This window comes from Mycteria americana, chromosome 2 (assembly GCF_035582795.1).
Source record: "Mycteria americana isolate JAX WOST 10 ecotype Jacksonville Zoo and Gardens chromosome 2, USCA_MyAme_1.0, whole genome shotgun sequence".
Lineage (NCBI taxonomy): Eukaryota > Metazoa > Chordata > Aves > Ciconiiformes > Ciconiidae > Mycteria > Mycteria americana.
The window spans coordinates 3,483,680-3,500,979 of NC_134366.1; the positions used below are offsets into that span (position 1 = coordinate 3,483,680).

At 42.1% G+C, this 17,300-nt stretch overlaps 1 protein-coding gene across 5 annotated transcripts in view; it reads left to right on the top strand.

Moving 5' to 3' along the window:
• Nucleotides 1-776: 776 nt before the first annotated feature.
• The window catches only part of LOC142405224 (uncharacterized), a 34,024-nt gene continuing 17,500 nt past the window's right edge, over nucleotides 777-17,300 (top strand). For 2 of the 5 annotated variants that reach the window (XM_075492244.1, XM_075492248.1), the window contains exons 1-2: nucleotides 777-909; nucleotides 10,560-10,687. The gene's annotated coding sequence lies outside the window, so the exon portion shown is untranslated. Of the gene's footprint in view, nucleotides 972-1,274; nucleotides 1,312-4,318; nucleotides 4,367-10,559; nucleotides 10,688-17,300 lie in introns of those variants that run through there. The other 3 variants (XM_075492246.1, XM_075492247.1, XM_075492245.1) reach the window with 3 other exon arrangements.

The following is a 17,300-nucleotide window of genomic DNA, read 5'->3' on the forward strand; positions in this document are numbered from 1 at the left end:
TCTCCCTCACAGCCTGCTCCATCGTTAATGGCTTTAGTTGGGTGAGCTTGGGCTGGAAGGCCAGGTTATCGGCTGTGTCGGTACAGGGTTGATTTTTGCAGGGGTGTTTTCTTCGCTGATGATCCATGACAGAGCAAATCTCCCTCAGCCAAGGTGGGACTGAGTGAAGCAGCACAAGGAGCTCCACTGCTGACCGAAGCCATGGCAGAAGCAGCCAAAAAGGGGCAAATAACCACCCACCTGTTCGTCAGGTCAGCCAAAGGGCTGAAATGTTCTCAGCAGCACTTTTAATAACCGATTTCTGCAGGAAGGAGGAAATCTTGAGGAATAAAACACTGGCACCGGGCCCACACAGCCCCTCCACCGCCCCGGGCTGGAAACGAGACGCTTTTATGGTGCAATTCTGTCAGGTTTTCGTGCTTTCCTCAGCACGGGACGAACATGGCGGCTGAGGGCAGCTGTCAGGTAACCTGCTCAGGTGCTTGTCTCAGACTAAATATAGCTGGAAAATCGGAGCTCCGCTCTCCGAGGGGCCAACCCCTTCCCGATCCCCGTTTTCTGGGTGTTTCCCCTCGCTGCCTCAGTTCCCCCTCGCCCTCCCCGCCATAGCAGGTCCCCCACCCCGCTCTGCGATGGTTCGCCCCTCCCCTTTCCACCCCCCCCGCCCCCCCCCTTTCCCCGGCAGAGTGGTTTCTCCCACCGACGGCCGTTGACCGGGCGCTCGCTCCCCTCCCTTCCCGCCTCGGTTGGCGGGCGGGAAGCGGCGCGCGCTCGGCGCGGCCGTTGGGGCGGTGCTGTCGGCGCGCGCCGCCCCGGCCCCTCACGGCGGGAGGCGAGAGGGAGGATAAGATGGTGGCGGGTAGCACACAGCCTCCGGCCGTTCGGCCTGACGGGGCTTCCCGGGCAGAGGTGAGGCGTCAGCGCTGCCACCCCGCTGGCCAGGTCGGGGCTGGGGCCCCGGAGCTGAGGGGGTGAGCGGTGGCGGGGGTGGGGGGGGTGTTGTGAGGCGCTTCGCTCCTGTGAGGGGAGGAACCGGCCTCTGCCCTGTGAGGAGCGGCGCCGGAGGTGCAGCGGGGTCTGTTGGGCTCCCGTGGAGAGAGGGAAAGCCTTGTGACTGCTGGTAGAGCAGAACCATGTAAATAAAGGACATAACTGCGAAAGTACAAGGCTGTCTTCCTCTTCCACTTGCCTGTCATATGCACCCTGTCAGAGAGCTGTGCGCGCTCGGAAGTTAAAGAGCCGTGAGCGGTGTTGACGCACCAAAAATGAGTGATGTTTGAGCACGGAGGGAGAGCAGAAGAGAGCTGTGAAGTAAGCAAGTGTTATAGTCTGAAATCCCAATAGGGTAAGACAGGAGTCACTTTCTGAGGCTGTGGAGGGGAATACATTGAAATGTGTGGTTTCAGGAAAAGGAAGGTTTCTTCTTTTTTGTTGCCTTTTTTTTCTCTCCTGATTTTTTTTTTCTGGAAGCAGTGTTTAATTTGTGATTGTTATGATTTTTACATTTCCCATCATAGTAAAAAGCCAAAAAAGTTGTCTTGGTGCAGTGAGGGGTTCAGAAGAATGGCTCCTTAAGTCTTCTGTATAAACAGATGTTCTCCTGAGTTATTAAAATCACTGCAATCTGCTATTGAAAATGTATCATTGCGCAAATGAATTCACACTGCCGTGGCCAGATTGACGCTATGAAGTTGCGTATGACCGTCTTCACACCGAGTTACTTGAAGTTAGCAAGTTTAAAGAGTCCTCACAGATATTTGTAGCTTAATATTTTGAGTATGTTTGGCCACTGTTAAATGTGTTGCTGAAACCTTTGAAATCTTCAGGAGGTGTCTGAATACTGTGCAGATGAGAGTCACGAACACAGTGTATTCTTCCCAGCTTGCTGTGGTCCTGCTTTCCCAGCAGGCTCATTTTCTCCAGGGGAATTTGGCAGCTTTTGTCGCCCTGTTCACTGCCACGGCTGTTGAAGCCACACTCTCTTTACGTGCACTGGGGGTATTTTGCCTGTTACTTCAAGAGGGAGGGTGTAGCTACTACTACTTCTAGCTGCTTTATAAGAATATTGTTGGGAGCAGAGTTTCTGCTGGATGGTAGCAACAAGATATGCTACATTTTGATTTCAATCTGTTTTCTCAGCCGTTTGCCTGTGTGGTGTTTTGTTTTCACGTAGACTCTGAGCCCTTCAGAAAAGCGTGTCTTTTTTTTTTCTGCAACACACTGTTCTCAAGCTGGCAGAAATAATTTACGCCTGAACTGTTTTTGTGGATTTGTGTCTGGATTTCCTCTTTCCCTCTGTCTTGCCCAGGCCAAACGAGTGTGAAATTCTGCTGTTGGACTTCATTTGAAGCTATTGGGTTCTACTCATATCACTAAAATTACTATATGTGCTTTAGTACTGTGCTGCCATAACACTGCAAATGTTTGGGCTTTCTCTGTTTCCTTTAATCCCTGGTCAGAGCGTGGCTTGAGATTTTTGATCTTTTTTTTTTTTTTTCTTGAAACACTTGCACCAGCGCTGTCCATACACACTGAATTCAAGTAAGCTATTCCAGAAGCCTAAAAGTGGAAGTGGGTATAAAAGCTTCTGTGTCATGTTTATGTATGTTGTCATTCTCAGATTGTGCTTACATCAGACAGTTGGAGAAGCTGGAGGAGGACAGTCGCTATCTCTGAATGCCATTACAGCTTTGTGGAGAGAAACCGGAGGGAGAATAGCAATAATGTAAAGAAGGGCTGAGGTTTTTAGGGAGGGGTGACCTCATTTCCTAGTTACTGCTGTGTCACAAAAGCTATATGGAATACACGTAAATAATACTTGGCGATGGTTACGTGCTGCATGGCACTCTGCGGTCTATTTTAGCAGTGCTTTCTGTGATAAGTGCTACAGTGATAGCGGTGAGGGAAGGACTTTGCAGAACAAGGTGCTGCTATTATAACTTAGTGAAAATGCCTTGGGAGCAGAAGAAAACTTTGGAGAAAGCTGTTGAGTTTTTTCCCCTCACTTTTAAGATCTTTTGTTTGTAGTCTGCCTGCATAAAGTTGTTGAAGAACCTAAGACTGAATGGTTTTCTCATTTCCACTGTAACACTTCTAGCTGTCATAGGAGTTTTCTCGTATTGTGTAAGATGGATTTGGGGGCAGTTTTATTGTTCAGGGTGAACAACATATATTTTTAGATTTAACTCAGCTGACCTAAGTGTATGCTGAAGGGTATCTTGAGCGTTTTGGAAAAATTTAGTTGGAACTTGTTAGCACTCTGCTCTCTTTATTTTCTAGTCTCAAAACTCTGTAATAATACTTGACTGATGATGGACTACACTTCCCAGCAACAGAACTGTATTATATTATATCTGGGTTTTTTTTCTTGTTTTCTTCAAAAAGAAGAAAATAGCTCTGTTCTATTGTCTCTGGATTTCTTAATTTGCTTAAATTATATTTCTTCATTCTTTTTGTAGCATTAAAAATATGGTGATGCGAGGGAAGGATCAGAGCTCTTCATCTGTCTGAGTTAAGGCAGAGAATTGTGGAAAAATAATGATTTTATTAAGAAAAAATGTGTAAAAGGTGATAAAACGTAACTGTCAACAAGAGATTTTACTGAAAGTGGGGAGAAGGTAAGTCAGGTACAGCACTTTAGCATGAAAGAAAGCCTTTAACTAAAATAATCTTTATTTTTAATCCTTGTTACAGGAAGCGTAGGGCTTGATTTGCTCACAGTGCAAGTCTTCTGTAGTTACTTAGCTGGGGTGAGCCAAATGATAGCTTTCAGTGGGGAGATAGAACAAAAGTGGCAGGTGCATCATCACCACTGACAAAAAACATTCATTCTAGCGAATTATTTTTTCATGTGGAGATACCAAAAACCCAGAGGTACAAGGGACGATGAACTTGTCATAAGAACTCTGGTACTGTTAAATATGATGTTGTTGTACATATATTGTATGTTATATGTATATTATAGTGATTGGAATTTCCTCACTGGGTTGTGCTTCCAGATTACAACTTAAATGGTTTTGGAAGTATGGGATCACCTGAGAATAATTGTGTAGAAATTACTTCTTGTGTGGGAAGGAGGAGAAGGTGCATTTCAAAACCTCCCACATACTTTTCTTCTTTCCCATCTGAGAAGCGATTCCTGGCTGAATAAAGCAGTTCAGCTGTATTTCTCAGGCAGTCCCTGTAAGCCACTGCGTGACGGAGACAGTTTCTAAGGCTCACGGTTGCAGTCCTGGATCCCGTACCTTGTAGCTATTGCACAATAGAGCAAAGACTACAATTCCCATAGTACTTCCACATACTGGTACTCCAGTGACATCAGACATTACATGGCTGAGACTGGTTGTAAAGCAAGAAGACCAAAAATGTAAGCTTGGTGTTTCTTTCACTTCTGTAGCAGGGCCTTTGGCAGTGTGAAATCTTTGCTTACTAGGGGAGGATTTCAGTTGCTGCAGAGGTATTTGAAAGGGTGTGTGTCTGAAGAAAACATGAGGTGACATTTAAGGGCAAGCAATTTGTACTGTTTCTCGTAGTGTTGGTGCAGCTTAGAGACGACTCTGTCTAGGAATAGCTATGTGGAGTAATTGCTTAATGCCAGCGCTGCTAGTTTGTCTTGAGGGGCCGTTTCCTTGCCCACAGCCCCAAACCTGCTTGCTTCTTTTTGCTGTTTTTGTCCTGCAGCTTCAAGGGGTGGAGGAGAGACGCTGTCCATAGCCTGGCAACAGTTTCCGTGTGCGTATAGTAACTGAGGTGTGTAGTGTGTGTCCCATGGCAGCGATGTTAGGGGCGCGGCGGCAGCGCTGGTTCAGCACTGTGCGGGCTACGCCACCGGACTTGAAAGCACGGGGATCAGCTGCTGCTGCTGCAGTGCTCTGGTGTACAACTGGCATGTTTCAGTGCCTGTGCTGCCTTTGCTTCCCCAGTGGCCTGTGTCGGTGGGAGGAATGCAGGCAGGGAATGGCTGGTGGTAACATCTGTGCAGGTTTGTCTCGGTGGGAGTTGATTCTCACAACGGGATGAGGTTTATGTGGGTTTTGTTGTTCAGGAGAGATGCTAGGTGTTTGGAGTAATACTGGTATTTTAGGAAGCTGGAAAACAATCCAGCAAAGCAGTTTTTGCAGTGTAATATTTGCTTAGGTTGCTGTAATGCTGTAGTTTAAAGTAAATGTAATGATTTATTCACCTGACGTTGCCCAGCATTTCAAGTGATCACATATTGTGAGCACCTGACAAAACCATAATTCTCCAAACATAAATGTCTCTTAGTGTTGACCACCAGAACCTTCTAATAGGGACAAAGAGGAGAGACTTACGAAGTGGATGGGAAACTTGAGAATACTTGCTCTCGTCCTTTCTCTCAGAAATGTAATAACTTCTCAAGCAGGTAATAGATCCCCTTTAATTTCTCTTTAGCAACAGTTTAGCAACAGTTAAATGACATTGTGACGGTGCTTGCTCAAGTCTGCGATCTTGAAGACATCTACTTAGTATTTGAATTTCACAAAGTGAGGAGCAGGTCAAGTGGGAAAAGTAGCTTTACATCTAATCTTGGTAGTCTAATGAAATGAATATACAAATCTTTATATAATGATATATAGTGATATATAGATATACTATACTATATAGATCCTTGTGCAGCTGATTTAAAAAATTATATTTGTTTGGGAACATATGCTGGTTTGTAACTTCAAAGAATTTGGTTTTACACATTCAGTAATTGACAATTTCAGCATTTTTGTTTGTTTAAAAATATATTTGGAAAGACATTGATTTAGTGGAGCTTAAATGGTAGTAGGTAGTCCATCTGTCAAAATGAATCTGGAAAAATATTTTGTAACTTCAGTTTGAATTTTATATTCCTAAACGAAAAGGTTTACTGCGAGTGTATTAATACCAATAATCCTGTTTTACAGCAACATGTATTTGAAAGGACATAATCTACACTTAAGCTACCTTTGGATTAGTTGACTCTAAAGTGAGTGGAAGTTCAGTTAAAAACTCCGTACCTGTTTGTTTAATAGTCCCTTGTGTTTTTGTGGTCTACCAGGAGATAATGGAGCGTGACACGTGGTAAGAATTATGAATGAAGGCGAATATAGAGAGGTAGATGGCATGAAGTTCCCTTTTATTTCCATGGAACCTGCAATGAACGTGAATACATTATTCAAATACTTAAATGTGTATTTGCTGACTAGATATTTTGAATGTCGTAGGCTATTTAGTGATAGATGCATTAAAGTAGCTGTCTTTCGCCACCTTCGTAAAACTGTCCCGTAGCAGTCCCAAATTTGAACTTCTGGGTAATGACGTGTTGCAGCTAAGTTGTGTTCACTGTTTTTGCAACTGGCAACTTCATGTCAATGTTTCATGAAGGGTGTTTTTACTTTTTTAATTGGGGATTAGAGTCTTATGGCTTTTATGAACAAAAAAAACATCCTGTGAAACTCCAGAGTAAGGGCAGGAGGCTTCAGTCATTTTTGCATGCAAAAGTACTTGGAAACAGTAGGACTCCGGTGTTTGAAGTACTTGTGGCTTTGGACCACAGTTAGAGTTTCTAGATCTATAAAAATCTATCATTAAAAACAATATCAGTAACTTTTTTTTTAATAGTGTAAATGAATTGCAGATGAGGGCATTTTTTCTAAGCTACCTGCTGGCAAATTATTCCTTATTTTTTCAAATTATTAAGGCAAGAATTGCAGTAAATGCAGAGTTTACAAATTTGAATTTCTGAAATTACTAACTTTAGGAAGGCTGAAGTTATGAAAATTGCACATACGTAGCCACAGCTCCTGGTGGACAAATCTGTATTCCATGGCTTCGCAAGTGCTTACTGTGGTTAATTTCTTGTCACTGACATTCTAAGTTTTAATATTGTTGCAGAAATGTTCTGTGTGTTTGGTTTTTTGGCTGAGGAAGAAGTACCTCACAGAAGTACTGGCATACTGTTTCAAGGATAATGCTTCATAAAGGTGGAATTGAGGAGCAGATTGGAATCTCTTCCCCAACAAACTTTCTGCCATGTAGCTTCGTAAAGCAGACAGGCCTAAACATAAAAGAAGTTCAAAACAGGCTTGTTAAGGAGAGAAGTGTGGGTCTTTAGACTTAACAGCAATTTTCCCACATAACTTGATTCTGGAACTTGTAAACCCTCAGGTAGTGTAGGTGGAAGTTTTTAGGCTTTCCTCATGATCTCCCTACAATATTAAGGTAATGTTTCAAATCAACTTTTTTTTCTGGAGGATTAGATGTAGCGTAGTGTGCGGAATTGCAAAACCTGTGACCTTGCCACGATGGCTTCAGTGTGTGCACGTGTGCACACTGCATCTGTCTAGAAATGCAATATAAATCCACCTGAAGATACTACTATTTGTATTACTTTGAAAAGCAGGCATTCAGGTTAGCAAAATTTCTGTTAATCAGTGAGGAATAATTCAAAGGTAGGTTTCATATTTACTATGGCTTCTGTTTCTGTTTGATCAGTGCAAGAAGATTGTGGAAGGCAGGTGTGTGTCCATATGTATGTACATATGTATACGGGGAAAACGTTATCCCTTTCTTCACCAAGGGACAGGATACGTGGGAGCAGAAAGCACCAAAATTAGTAGGGTGACTATGCTTGTGCTGAGAAGGCTCACTATTTGCCAGGTTCATTTAAAGTTTCTAGTGTTAACTTTAAAAAGCATTGATGGGAAGATGAGTGGACATTACACTCCTAAGAAAGACCAGGGGGATTGCTTTTTTTGGGATATCGAACGGTTACGTTGTTGAGGTGTCTATCGTTCCTCCGGTAAGCTTTGAACCATCCGTGAAATTCACTGAAATTGCGGGAGAGGTGGATGGATATATGTGCAATAATGAATTTCTGTAAATGCTGTGGAAGTTGACAGCTTCACAGATGAGACATCCAGATTAGTGCCCTCACAGGGAAAAAGGCTTCCACATGATTTTTAGCGTTCGGTGTAGTCTGCTTTTCCAGTCACGTTGCATTGGGTTTTAGCTAGTTGCCATTAGGATGAGTAGGGAGGGACTGGGCAGACTGAGAGAGGATGCAGTAGGGAAACTGCTGCTGTTATGATGAGCTTGGGATAGGGCACAAAGGTGTAGGAAGCCAGTCATCAGTTTTCCCTGCTGATGGAACATCTCGTTTCCTTCAGGTGTTGTGCTTGTGGTCATTCGTCTTTTTGCTTAGAGTTCTTTTTGAACAATGTCAGAAGAAAATAAACTTAAAACTACTTACAAATTCAGGACAAGATATTAAACTACTCAATGAGAGCCTTGGTTTTTTTATTATTTGTCAATTTAATGCAATGCAAGCTGGCAGTGCTTCTTTAAATAAAGCATTGACTTCTACTAAAGCTCTAAGGTAGCACCCTCGTATCCTGAAGATATCCCCAAAGGCCTTTCTAGGAATGAATTATTTACTAGTTGTGCAGTAAGCACGTGTTTATATCAACCCCTAAAAGCTAAGTGACAGCCACAGAAAGTTACCATTGAAAATCCATTTTTCTGAAAGAGGTTGTCTTGGCTGGAGCACAGAGGCAGCACTCTTACCTTTTTTGAGCAGGTGTGTAAATTTTAAACTTTGGTTGGGCTTTTACATAGGTTGTGAAGCCTAATGCAGCACCTGCAATGCTTTGAAAGTTTCCCATGATTTGAAGTAGTTCCTATTTTGAGATGTAAATGGGTTGTTGTTTGGGGTTTTAGATATCAACTAGTGCTTTGTGAAACCCACCTTTAAAGTTGTGAATAGGTACGTTGTGTCACAGAGGTAGCGATTAGCCAAATCATTAATGTGTATCATTAAGTCTGCTTTGACAGAAGAACAGCTAATAAATCACAAGTAGTTAAAATATCAATAAAGGTTAGCGGCTTAGACACACATTGACTGAACAAATCGTCATGGGTGGTATAAAGATATTACTAGTCATCCCTTCTGAAAGGAAACTATGTGTAATAAAATTAGCACCTAGGAGCAGTTGTGTGCACCTGAGTCACTTCATTGCAGAGCCCACTATCTTAGCTTAAATACAAGGAGCCTAATCTTCCCACCTCTGTGGGCCAGAGAGCTTTCTGTAGTGTCAAGGGTTGTATTGCTGCAGCCCTTTCCCTGCAATACAGCTGGTGTATTGTGCATGCACTGAAGACCAACTGGCGCAAGAGCAGCAAGCTCAGCCCTTCCCAGAAGCATCGACGTATCTACATGGATGTTTCACTGAACTGGTCTGCAACCCATTCCTGGCTGCAGACTTCCCTGTTGGTCTGAGCATGTTTCTCTGCAGCATGGTGATGGAAATGCTACAGGAAACCTGACAAAAGTGACTATCAAGAATGGGTTAACTAATTAATCCAGCTCTTAGCCTGTTTGCAGCTGGCCCTTTGGAAAAGAGAAGAGCAGGAACTTGACTGTGGGTTGAACAAATCATTGTAGCAGACTTCGGATTGGACGTTGGATTAGGTAAATCCTTAGTTCTACCATTCAGCAGGTCAGAGTAGGTCAGCTGCAGTTGGATGTGGGTATAGTCTGACATCTTATTACTTTAGGAGAAGAACAGGTGCTTTGTTAAGTTTTAAGAATTTATCATAATATGACTGTTGCACACTTTATCTTGATTTATCTCAATCGTAAAAGCAGCCCTTCTCCCATTCATTGCTTCCACCAATCAAAGCTTTGTGTCAGTGAAGATGAAGCCTTACGTTTGTGTACTGCTCTGACTTTTGCTGTGTCATGTAATGCAAATGGCTGAAGTTGGAGAGGTGGCATGCGTGCAAAGTGCAGGCATGTCAGTAGGCAGTGGCAACTTGATAATCTGCTTTTCAGTAGGGGAAATACAGGAGGTTATACTGTAATCTGTGTAAATGGATGTGCAGAGAGCGTAGGAAAGCATTTCAGAATTGGCATGTTATACTTTGAGCTCTCTTGGGAACACGCTTTTATCACACCTGGTTTTGGACAGCAGTGTGTGGCAGGAGCCAACCTTGCCTTTGACGGAAGCTATGGGTCTGAAGATGGAGTGGAGCCCTTAAATGGGTGCAGTCCCAGGGACTTGAGGTTTGTTTGTCCTTCCATGTGATGGGGATGGGTGTTCAGTTCTGTGGCAGATGTGTGCTGTTGAGCAGGATCATGGGGTGAGCTTACGTCCTGGTGTGATGGATGTGGTCCTGTGTGATGTATCTGTCAGTGGGACAGGATAAAGCTGAAGAGAGGAGTCTTCTCAGGCAATATGCCCCTGCCTGCACGATCTTAGGTGCAGCACAGCACAGCTGGCTTACCCATTCCGGGACTCCGTGTGACCTGTGGTCAGCAGCTCTTGTATCTGCTGAGCTATTCTGTCATGTGGGATCTCACAGCAGTAAAGCAACGTCGTCATTGTTCTCCGAATATGTAAGACGTAGGTGGTACTGGAGGAGCTGTGGGCGGTGTGACGTGGAAAGATGGTGGGAGGAGCAATGAGAGGTAGCTAGAAATGAGTTTCATGCTTAATAAGTACAGCTTTGACAGACCTGGTAATTACTGCCTTTTTCTTTTTTTTTTTTTCTTTTTAATTGCTTTTAAATAGGCTAAGTCTGTCCTTAAGAACCTAAATTTCTGCTTGCACGGCAATGCTGCATACTTCAGAGAAGAGAACTTGTATACTGATCACAAGGACATGGTCACAGTGCCACCCCTGGTTATTACAAGTCACAGGTGAGTTCAAAAAGTGCATTTGTTTAGGTAAAGAGAAACAAATACTTGAATGATATGTTGATTTTTCTAACTAAATGCAGTGAATAACCACATAACAAAAATACCCCAACACCTGAAGGGAACGCTACATTACACTTGGAGCAGCTTTCACTATTTTTGTCAGTACAGGAGAGGAATCCTCTCTTCAGGGAGGTCAGCTGTTCCTCAGTCAGTCTGGCTTTGAGTGCCTCTTGTCAAGGGCATTTGTGAGACTTACCACAAACTCTTCTGAAGAACAACTGCTGGAAGTTACCATGGACAAAAAAAAAAATCTTTAACTGTATGAAATGAATGTATTTAGATGATAGCATTTAAAACAAACAAAAGAAATGGCCCAGTAGCCCATGAGTGTTCTTAATGGTAATTGGGCTGTAGAACCCATATATTGAACAAGCATCTCATAAAATGTACTAATTCTTCTCCCCTCCTGCCCCACCTTAAGTGGTGCTTTTTTAATATGATTTTGACCCAGCTGTCTGAGAGGTCTTACAGACTTGATTCCTTTTTCTCAGAAAAAGTTTCTTAATTCTTTGACTGCTGAAAAGGAACATTTCCCTTTGCTGCTACAAGGCTTTTCGATGACACGAAATTGGGATTTAGAAGGAAGTCTCCAGTAATTTGCCATTTTTATGGTTTTGTCCCTGATATTAAGAGAGATCTGAATAACTGACCTATTTTCTTCCCTGGTTTTAGTTTTTTACATATCCCTGTCACCTGTTTACTTCTGCTGGTTAGCTTCCCAGGTAACCCAAGAAGGCAATTAATAGAATTCTGAATTTTTTTTTTACCCACTAGTTTCAGAGAATTAATAGCGGTGCATTCTGAATGGGTTAACCGGTTTCAGTGTGCTATAGATTAAGATGGCGGAAGGTAGGAGTTACTAGAAGTCTCAAGTCAAAAATCCAAAACAATGCTTTTTCTTATGTTTGCTTTATCTTGCCAAGAAAAACAAGAAATAAACAGGAAATATTTATCCTGCCAAGAAATCAGAGAAGAATACACTCAGTATAGAAGTAATAATACTGTGCAGTGCTGTCATTTACTGTCATTGATAGATGTTTATAAAAAGCATCTGTGAGCCATGCTCTGTAGCAGTGACTTCCTGCAGTTTTAGGATAACTGACTGTAAAAGGGCTTTTTCCTAATTTAGCTCAAATGCTTTTTGGAAAATCAAAAAGTTTCTGTCAGATGGGACTTTATGTATATGTCAATAAAAGTAATTTCTTCTAATTATATGATGAAGCAAATATTTAGCTCTGATGACTTTTTTTTAGCTTATAGTATATCCTTTCAGAGAATTGTTAGTCTGATATAAGCTGTAGACTGTTCTCACCTCCAAACAGGAGGAGAGTGAAGCCCTGTTGAATTTTTTAGTCTGTGTCCTCTAACGCTGTAGTTCAGCAAGGTGCCCCAGGTATATATAACATCACTGCAAGCGTTTCATACAGTTGGCATAATGTAGTGGTCTCTATGAACATCCCTAAAACCATCCACTCTGCTTGAGGGGCCTTCACTGCTCTGTCAGCAGCTATTACCATCTCGGAGTAGATGGTTACAGTCTTGAACTGTTTCCAGTACTTAGCTGAACAGCAGAGGAAACAAAACATTTTCAGTAATGAGAAATAAATATTTGAGTCATCTGCTGTATTCACAGTGCTGTTAAATCTTCAGACAGAGGATTTTCAGAAGATCATAGATCTCTGTCTCCTAGCTGTCCATCTCAACTACTGGTGGTGAGGCAGAAACCTCCCTTTGTGGAAAATTTGTCTGTATCTATGTCTGAAGGTACAGTGAGGGGGCACACCGGCACTTCTGTGCGTCTTCTGTCCTGCTCATCCTTGGCCGTGCTCAGGACCTGACTGCACAAGGTCCTGAGCAACCTGCTCTGAGCAGGGGCCTTGACTGCAAAGGTCCCTTCCAACCTCAGCTGTTCCGGGATCTCTGCTGTGCAGGATCTGCTGTTCCCAGTACAACTTACTGATGATCAAGTCCTTTATCAAGATCTATAGATTTCATCTGCCTCTACATGCCTGGCAGCTCTGCTAGCTTGGCATGTGATTGGGGAACGGGAGGATAGCAGGAAGAGGAGTGAGGGAGTAACAGCCTTCCTCAAGGTCTTTGCCCCTGCTGCTGGAGCAGTGAAACCGTGTGTGTAGTAACAGCAAATCTTTAGCAAGCAGCCTGGACAAAGCAGAAGCACAAAGGAGCAAGACAGCAAAACATGAGTCGGTGTGTAGAGGAGCACAGGACTCGTGTCACAGGTACCATAACAATATCAGTGCCTAATAGCTTTGATACTATTTAATTTCATATAAATATAGTTGAAATGTTAACATTATACTGATGAAGTTCTGCTCATTTATTTCTCCTCAAATAAAATAAACTTTGGAAGAGCTTCTAAGTACAAAGAACTGCATGATGCTTTTGGAAATAGTGGTAAATGCTTCAGTTTGCTTACTCCTTAGTTGTGATGAGCTTCTTGCAGAAGTTAAAAGCCCTCTGTGTGCATCTGAAGATAAGGTGTGACTTAGGCGTTAGATGTCTTGGAAAAAAGCATGTTCAGTTTTGTATGCAGGGAGAGAGTTTAGCACATGCACATTTCCATTTTACAGGAAAGAACAGAAGCTGTGTCTTGTTATGCTTTGAAAGAAAAAAATCTATCAAGATAACGTATGTAGGTTTTAGATGTGGTAAGTTTTTTGTTGTTGTTTTGAGAGGTAATTTAGTGAAAGCAGCGGATTTCCCATGATTTGCAGGGTGGAAAGAATGAGGTAAAAGCCCTACTGAAGACTGTAGGAATGGTAATTTGATTTTTTTTTTTTGACACAGTATTTCATTCATTGATTTTTAAGGTTGGAATTCTGAGCGAAACACATCTGTGCTCTGCAGGCAATCCTTTGTTAGCAAAGCCAGTTATGGAGGTTATCACTCTTTATCTGAAATTCAGTGAGGAATTTTGAAACTAAAGCAAACTGTAGGAGACAACACACTGCTTTATCCCTTTTTCTTTTTTTACTGTAATAGTTCATAGTTAATAGTTAATATTGTTATAACTCATTGTTGTTATAACTCATTGTTAATAGTTCATATGTGAAGCACAGACGAGAGTGTCTCAGTTATTTTGAAATTTTGTTTAACTAGGTAGAATGACAGTCTGAAGTGTTTTGGAAGTGCCGAGTGATGAGGCTGTATCTAGGGGACATGAAGTACCTCCTCTACTGATCTTTAGTCACATTGTCCTGCACAACTCACATTAACAGTGACTAATGGCTCTGAAAATAAAAGATAAATCCATTAGTTACAGATCCTATTTTTAATCTATGCAAAAATATTTTATACTCTAGCCAAGGAGCATAATTTATCTCAGTGTGTTGCTTCCTAGTAGACTAAATAAGATGAGGGCCCAAGCATTGGCATGTGTTTGTTGATACTGCTAAATTGTTGCTAAAATTTTGGCCTTGGTCAGCTACTGCTTTCCTAAATGATACTTGCATGTGGTTCAGGAGTCATTTGTAGCAGATAGTTTGGATACCACCACCCTCCTCCTCCGCAGGGTAAGGGTTTACCTGTTTCACACGAGCACTGTCGTGCCATTTAGTCTCTGGGCCAGGAAGTTGTTCTTGTCTCTTTTTATTTACTGACATAGATATTGACAGTGTGTTTGTATGGAATGTTACAGGATACATGTCTAACCTCTACAGGGTGATACTACCTCTATTTCTGTTATTTAACAGGGGTTTGTTTGGATGTGTAAGACAAGTTTATTGCAACTGATAAGCTCTCAGTGTAAACTTCTATTAAAAAAATTCACTATGCTCTACAGCGTTAAAGGGTTGTTCTGTCCTGCTTGTGATAGGAGCATGCTTGGCCGGGTAATATTTCTTTACTACCTTTGCAGACAAGACCCAGGAAGGGAGAGTCTGTGACAGCTTTGACTAAACCAAATTCTCGCCGAAGGTTTGTAGTAAGCGAGATTTTACTGTTCTACTTTTGAGAAAAGAGGGAAGAGGAAAAAATTAAATTAACTTAGTATTTTCTGTATTAAAAGGATGGGGCATGAGAGAGTGAAATGATCAATATTGAAGTTTTGTTCTTTTAGTTTATTTAGATATAAATAACTTTTTAAAAGCTCTAGCTATAAAAAACTTACAAAGTGGCTCTAGACAGACTGAATGCTTAAGGCTGTATTCAGACAATGTAAATTTCCCTGAACCCCCCCATTTTCTATTGGCTTGTTCAGGGCTTCAGAGGTGTTTCTCCAATAGTTAGCACCAGTCTCACAGAGTTGGCAATGTGGTTCCGAGTGCCAATGCAATTTTTATCTCAGAAGCAATAAAATGGGAGTTTAGTAGATCAGTTTAAATGTTTTTAAGTATCAGGACCCAGTCATCACTGTAGCACCAGTTGTTCCTTTCATGTTGGGTTTTTTAGCCTTTTCAGGAATTTGTTTGATCCAAAGCTAGTTTGATCATCCTGATGAAAGAGCTTTTTTTTTTTAGCTAGCTAAAAATTAGAATCTGATTTTTTTTTTTTGTACCTATTCCAGCTGTATTTACAACGAACAATGTGACAGAAGTTTATTTTATTCTCGTAGTCCTAAAAAAAGGTCTTGCTGTCCATCCTCAGCAGCCAGGTATCCAGAGTTCAGCATAGCTTCTAAATGTTAGGCTTTTAGATTAAGCTAACTCCACTTTTTTCTGCAGTATGTTCAGAACTCTTCCTGCTGCCAGGTTGTACACACAGGACATCGGCCAGCAGCAGCTCTACAAATTCCTGTTCGTTAACCTCCTTCAACTGCGTCCTTCTGTGTCTCTGTCTGTAATGAGAGACTTGGAAAGACGGGCAAACCTGCTTAGCAGGAGGGGTTTGCTAGAGGAGTGACATGCACAACATCACCTTTTTTTAACCTGTTGCTTTTGTGGAAGCCCTTTATGACTAATACATCCAAGTGAGTCTGGGGATTGTCAGACAACCTTCAGGTTGTCTCATGGCCTCAGAAATGGTCTTAGTTATGTGTATTGGAACTTCCAATCTTTTTATCTGCAGTTTCTTTCTATTCTCCCAGGCGTTGCTGTCCATGTATTAATAGCCAGTGTGGTGGCAACTTAATGAGCTCTTTGCGGGCTGAAGATGAAATATATTAGTATTTGTAAGGAAGTGATTCCTTTTTCCACCCCCCACCCCCCAAAAAAACCCTTTATTTTTCGAGTTGGCCTACTGACCATTTTTTTTGCCAAGAACACAAAACAAATTCAGAAATTGTTTCAGGAAGATGGGTTGAATTATTCAAAGAAACTGAAAGGCAGCATCTTCAATGAAATATGTCTTGAAATAGGAAATCCCCTCAATAGATTCTTTTAGACTGACATAGTGGTGTTTTTCTTTGTGCTTATAAAAACATCAGTTCACTAAGAAATGCTCTAGAATTGGGTGGGAACAGATGCTGCTAAATGTTCTCCTTAGGACAATTTTGTTAGTTATTGGCCTCCTCAGGAAGGTGTAAAGCACAGGGCTGGATGCTACAGTCAGCTCCATTCTGCATCTGATCCCACAGCCTCTTGCAGCTACTGATACATCTGGGGCTCTGGGAGGGTTGGGTATTTTTGTTGTTGTTGGGGGCTTTTTGTTTGTTTGTTTGTTTGTGTTGGGTTTTTGGTTTTTTTTTTGTTTGGGGTGGTTTGGTTTTTTTTTTTGAGTCTCCCAAATGTTCTTTTCAGAACCACAAGTACTCCATCTTGACTGGATGTCTTTACTTAGTAGAATTAAAGGGCAGCTAGTTCAGTCCTCGGTTGTTTGTTTTGGGGGGTTTTTTGTTGTTTGTTTGGTTTTTTTCCAAGAAAGCTTGAGGTTTTACTCCTGGAGTCAAAGCTTGCAAAAGTTAATCAACAAGGATCGAGAGTCCTGGTGGTCAAGTTGGATGTTAATCAGCAGTGTGGGCTTGCAGCAGAGAAGGCCACCCCTGTGCCAGGCTGTCTCGGCAAGAGTGTAGCCCATGTTGTAAGCGCTGTTACGGTCCTCTCTGTTCTGCCCTTGTAAGACCACAGCTGGATACTGTGTCCAGTTTGGGGCTCCCCAGTGCAAGAAGGGTACTGGAGTGAGTCCTACAGAGGCTTCCAAAATGGTCGTGGGCTGGAGAAGGGGATGTCTGAGGAGAGGCTGAGAGCATTGGGTCTGATCAGCCTGGAGAAGAGAAAGGGAAGATCTTACGGGCATGTGCAGCTGCCTTCTAGGAGGTTATAGAGAAGGTGGTCCAGACTATTTCCAATATTATTTTTTTTTTTAAACCAGGACAGCAGTTAGATATTAGAAAAACTTGCCCAGAGAGGAAGTGGTGGGATCTCAAAACTCAACTGGGCAAGTTTCTGAGTAGCCTGATCTAACTGGGTCTGCTCTGAGCAGAGAGTTAGGCTAGATGACTCCAGAGATCCCTTCCAACTCAAAGTAGGTTTCTGATATTTTTCTTAAACCTTTGTCAAGCATAGGTTCTGTCGTGGCAATTCCTAGTTGAGATACCTCACGAAGTACAGTTCCCTGTGTTACTTAAATGTCCTATTATTTATTCTTTGCATGGTAA